We start from the raw sequence: 6,000 nt of genomic DNA on the forward strand, positions 1-6,000 counted from the left end.
TCTTCATGTGGTTTATATTTACGACAAAAATGTATGCAGTTAGTTTTTGATTTAGAAAATTTAAAGCCGTTTTCAAGACACCATTTATTTATCTTGTTTAAACACAACTGCAATTGCCGTTCCACGACAAGAAATATTAAAATCATCCACAAATAACGATCCATCAATTGAATCGTTTAAAACTACTGCCTTGTGGAACACCCTGATCCTGATTGTAATGATCAGACAGGGTAGAACCCACACGGACCTGGAATTGCCTGGCATTTAAAAACTTGGCAATAAATTCAACAAACGACCTCGCAAGCCGAAGTCATGTAAATCTCTTAAAATGCCATATTTCCAAGTAGTGTCATATGCTTTTTCAAGATCAAAAAAGATAGACACAGCGTGTTGTTTATTAATTAGTGCGTTTTTAACAAATGATTCCAGTCGTACGAGGTGATCAACAGTATTTCTGTTTTACGGAAACCACATTATATATCTGTTATGAGATTATTTGTTTCCAAGTACCAAACAAGTCGATTATTTATCATGCGTTCCATGGTCTTGCAAACACAGCTAGTTAATGAACTCGGACGATAATTGGATGGATCCGTATGATCACGTCCAGGTTTAGGTATTGGTACTACTATGGCGTCACGCCATGAGTGGGGAAAGTTACCCGATGTCCAAATATATATCATCAAAAATATTTAGAAGCGTTTCTAGACAGGATTCTGGTAAGTGCTTCAGGAGTTGATAATGTATGTTATCAGCTCCTGTAGCAGTGTCATGAGCTTGATCAAGAGCTGTATGAAGTTCATGAATAGAAAACGTTTCAATAGTTGAAATTGATAGGTTTCTTTTCTTGTTTTTGATATTGCTGAAATTTAGGTATATAATTAGGAGAGGAAGGATGTTTAGCAAGGGTTTCACCCACTTTAGCCCGATATCTGATTTATCAGTAAGTAATTGATCTCCATGTTTAAGATGATGGACAGTAGATTTAGTACCTTTATCTTTAATTTTCTGGACCATGTTCCATACCTTGGACATGGGTGTCCAAGACTTTATTTTGGATACATAATTTTGCCAAGATTGTCGTTTGTTCTGTTTAAAAGTACGCCGTGCTTTAGCATTCCTACATAGGAATTTGGTATGCACTTATCAGCTAAGGAGTTAAGTTCATCAGAAAAACGTTTAATAAAACATTTGATTCAATAAAACGTTCAGGCGTAAGTTTTTCAGCACACAGTGTTTCATATAAAGCCCAGGGGCCCGTTTCACAAAACTCTCGTAAGCCTAAGACCTCGTAACTTTCCTCGTAGCATTCCTGCTTCCTATGCTTCAGTATAGGAGGTACCAATGCTACGAGAAAAGTTACGAGACCTTAGGCTTACGAGAGTTTTGTGAAACGGGCTCCTGTTAGCCTTTCTACAGACAGACTGCTGACGGCGTACAACCCTGGACCAATAACTGTAACTCATTATAATTATGCCTTAGTCCTCTGCTATTCCAAGGTACGATATTGTGGGAGTAAACTATCTTTGGGTGGGGGGTGGGTTTATTGGGGATCTACCCCGTACTTTTTTTGGTGGGCGACAAGCTCTGTGTCCTAATATGGACATTTTCGGACACGTCCATGTCCTCAAGTGAATCCATATTTGTTGTAAAGTTATTATTTTCAGACCCTTTTGGGGCTGTGCCACTTTGTTTTGGGGAAGAATCCGGCTTATGTTTACCTATGCCTTTAGCAGTCTGTTGCACGTTACACAACCATTGAGACCTTGTAGTAGACTGAGATGAAACGGCACCCGTGGCAAGCCACCTCCTGTAGGTGGTGGGTAATGCTAAGAGCTCGCCGACACCACCGTAGTGGACCCGGGGGGATATTTGGTCCACCAACCCGTTTGCCGTGGGTTGCGTCCCTGTGTTGGTATAGGATGGGATCCTGGTGGTCGAGGGCAATGGGAGCAGGACCAGTGTTCCTGTTGCTCAACACACCACTTCGGCCCTGACTTCGGCTAGATGGGTGGTCGAATAGGCCCGGTTCGACCAATCGGCTGGTCATGCCAAGCCCTGTGCATGGAGTATTGTTATATTTTTCAATGCACACGTATCATTTAGAATTGTTTTAACTTTGGACTTGGCTATATTATCTAAAACATTTTTGATTTTGAAATATGTTGTTCTGAAATTTGCCTAGACTCCTATGCCAGAAGGCGGTGGCTCATGGGCCAATCTGGTGGAACTATTAATCTGTTAATTTTTCTGCTGGAGTATATCATCCGGGTATCCTTGGTGCTGCAAGCTGGAGATCCGGTTGTTTTTAGCATTGTCCTTGTGATACTCCGTGGTGGGTGGGGAGCTCGGATGATGAAATCTCAATCCTAAATATGTCTTATGAAATCCCCACAAAAAAACCCAAACGTCCTTTTGAAAATGATGTTGATGATGATGACCTTCGACCGTCCAGGCACCCGTGGCGAGCCACCTCCTCGTGGTGGGTGCTGGGTAACGCCGTTGTGGACCCGGGGGCATATTTGGCCCACCAACCTGTTTGCCGTGGGTTGCGGCCCAGTGTCGGTGGAGGACGGGAGTCTGGAGGTAGAGGGCACTGGGGGCCTATGACCGCGTTCCCTTTGCTCAACACACCCCTTCGCCCCTTACTTCACCTAGACGGGAGGTTGAATGGACCCGGTTCAACCAATCGGCTGGTCATGCTAAGCCCTGTACATGTAAATTTTACTGCATAAATTTTTAGAAACTATTTTGTCTTTTGTCAGTTGTCATGGCTTTGTGATGATATGTCTATTTTACGATTGAATAACTCAAATTTCGTATCTTGCCTTGAGTCCTATGTCCAGATGGCAGTGGCTCATGGGCCAATCTGGTGGAATAATTACTTGCTGATTATTCTGCTTGAGTATATCATCCGGGTATCCTTGGTGCTGCAGGCTGGAAACCCGCTTGCTCTTAGCATTGTCCTTGTGATACTCCGTGGGGGGTGGGGAGCTCGGATGACGAATTCATACTAACTTACCATGGAATACCAAACCCCAAACAAAAAAACGAAACGCCAACTCGACAATGATGACGATGAACAGCGACCCTCCAAATCTATTGATTACTGGCCTAGCTTTCTGATCCTTGAGACTCTTGATAATACTCCTTTAAAGCTGAATCCATTTGCGATATCTAAAGGTATCCATGGAATAGCAGGAGACATTAAAGATGTGAAACGCTTGCGTTCAGGATGTTTATTACTTGAATGTAATAGAAAACAGCAAGCAGCTAACCTGTTGTCCATTGAAACGTTTGTTGGAGTTCCGGTTAAGGTCTCTGCACATAGAACACTGAACACCAATAAAGGTATTGTACGAGACCGAGATCGTCTATTTGCAGATATGACCGAGGTTGACATTGTACCGGAAATGAAGGATCAAGGTGTGATGTATGTCAAAAGATTTTCCACTCGGAAAAACAATGAAAGTGTTCCAACTAACACATACCAGTTTTCTTTTTCTGCGCCAAATCCACCCAAATCAATCAGGGCAGGTTACTACAGCGTTAATGTTGATGCATACATCCCCAATCCTCTGAGATGTTTCAAATGCCAGAAGTTTGGACATGGTGCGAAGACTTGCACATTGTCTGTTACATGTGCTCACTGTGCTGAGACTACTCATGTAACAGAAGATTGTGAAAGTAGCTAAAAAAAATGTGCCAACTGCAATGGAAATCATTCAGCATTTTCTAAGGATTGTCCCACTTGGAAAAAGCAGATGGAGATCAACAGGATTAAATACACTAATAATATCAGTTTTGCTGAAGCCAAAAAGTTGATACAGTCAAGGGATACTAGTGAAACTTATGCCTCCATCGCCAGAAAGCCATCAGAAATGACCAACAAAGAAAATACTTCTCTAGTCATTACCTTGTCACATGCCTGTCAAACAGACTTGACGTGGATAAACACAGACATTCCTAAAAACTTTTCTCCTGAGCAATCAACACAGACAGCAGATTTACTTCCTGATCAGCAGAACCTTTCTCAGCAAAATCTCCCGTTTCTCAACTTGGATCACAACCAGGGAAGAATGAAAAACAGACAGGTAAAACAAAGATCAAATCAAGATCAGACACTTCAAGACCAAATCGAGCTCCTAAAGGGTCAGACAAGATCAAATTATTTAATAAGTTTGGGTCATTAGAAGATATGGATGTGTCTGATAACATCCATCCCCGGGCACATAGCTTGTCGCCCTCTAAAAAGGTGCGGGGTAGATCCCCAATCAACCCACCATAGTTTCTTCCAAAAATATAATACAATGGAATTGTAGAGGATTAAGGACTTATCTTAATGAACTACAGCTAATAGTCCAAGACTTTGCACCAGCAGCTTTCTGTTTACAGGAAACATACCTGAAACAGACTGATACTTTTAATTTACGTCAGTTTGATGCATACAGTTATTTTTCCCCTCCGGGTGACAGGGCCACTGGAGGATCTTCAATCCTCGTTAAACAAGATGTTATCCATAGTTCTGTAGCTCTTAAAACTAACCTCCAGGCCGTTGCAGTGAGACTTACTCTTCACGTTACTTTTACACTATGCTCTCTGTATATACCGCCTTCCTCAGCACTCCAACAGTCAGATCTGCAAGGTCTCTATGATCAACTCCCAAAGCCGTGTATCATAATGGGTGATCTCAATGGCCATAACCCGCTATGGAGTGGTACAAACACTAACTCAAAAGGTCAAATACTGGAAGATGTTATCTCCAATAATGACTTATGTTTATGCAATGATGATTCAAGCACTTATCTGCACCCTGCAACCGGCACCTACTCTTCTCTAGATCTGTCTCTTGCAGACTCTTCACTACTTAATGAGTTTGAGTGGTCAGTCCACAATGATCTCTGTGGAAGTGACCATTTCCCTACTATATTAAAATCTATAACTCCATCTGATGTGCCTCCATCATCAAGGCGGAATTTTAAAAAGGCTAACTGGGCTTTATATGAAACACTGTGTTCTGTAAAACTTAAACCTGAACTTTTTATTGACGTTCCTGATGCTATTCAATGTTTTTCTGAGGAACTGAATTGCATAGCTGATGAATGCATACCAAGGTCCTCTGCAGTTCCACACATACGAAAACCATGGTTCAACGATGAATGCAAACAAGCTAGGAAGGCAAGGAAAAAAGCAGAACATTATTTCCGTCGCCATCCTATGGTGCATAATTTAAACAAATTTAAAATTTTAAATGCTAAAACAAGGCGTACTTTTAAACAAAATATACGCCAATCATGGCAAAATTACGTTTCAAAAATAAATTCACGTACGCCAATTTCAAAGGTATGGAACATGATCCAGAAAATAAAAGGTAAGGGCTCTAAATCTAGTATTCACCATCTTAAAGATCAGTTATTGACTAATAAATCAGATATTGCTAATAAACTTGGTGAGACTTTGGCGAAACATTCTTCCTCATCAAATTATGTACCTGAATTCCAAAAATATCAAAACCAGCAGGAAAAGAAATATATTAATTTTACTTTAGAGAATGGGGAAGATTACAATGAAACCTTTTCAATACATGAACTTCATACTGCTCTTGACCAAGCTCACGATACTGCTTCCGGTGCTGATGGTATACATTATCAACTTCTGAAGCACTTGCCAGAATCCTGTTTAGAGACACTTTTACATATATTTGATGACATTTGGACAACTGCAAAATTTCCTCCCTCGTGGCGAGATGCCATAATTGTTCCCATCCCTAAACCTGGACGTGATCATACGGATCCATCCAATTATCGTCCGATTTCATTAACAAGCTGTGTTTGCAAAACCATGGAACGCATGATAAATAATCGACTTGTTTGGTATTTGGAGACTAATAACCTTATAACAGATATACAATGTGGTTTCCGTAAAAACAGAAGTACCATCGATCATTTAGTGCGTTTAGAATCTTTTGTTAAGAATGCCATAATTAATAAACAACATGCT

The sequence above is a fragment of the Haliotis asinina genome, chromosome 4 (genome assembly GCF_037392515.1).
Source record: "Haliotis asinina isolate JCU_RB_2024 chromosome 4, JCU_Hal_asi_v2, whole genome shotgun sequence".
Lineage (NCBI taxonomy): Eukaryota > Metazoa > Mollusca > Gastropoda > Lepetellida > Haliotidae > Haliotis > Haliotis asinina.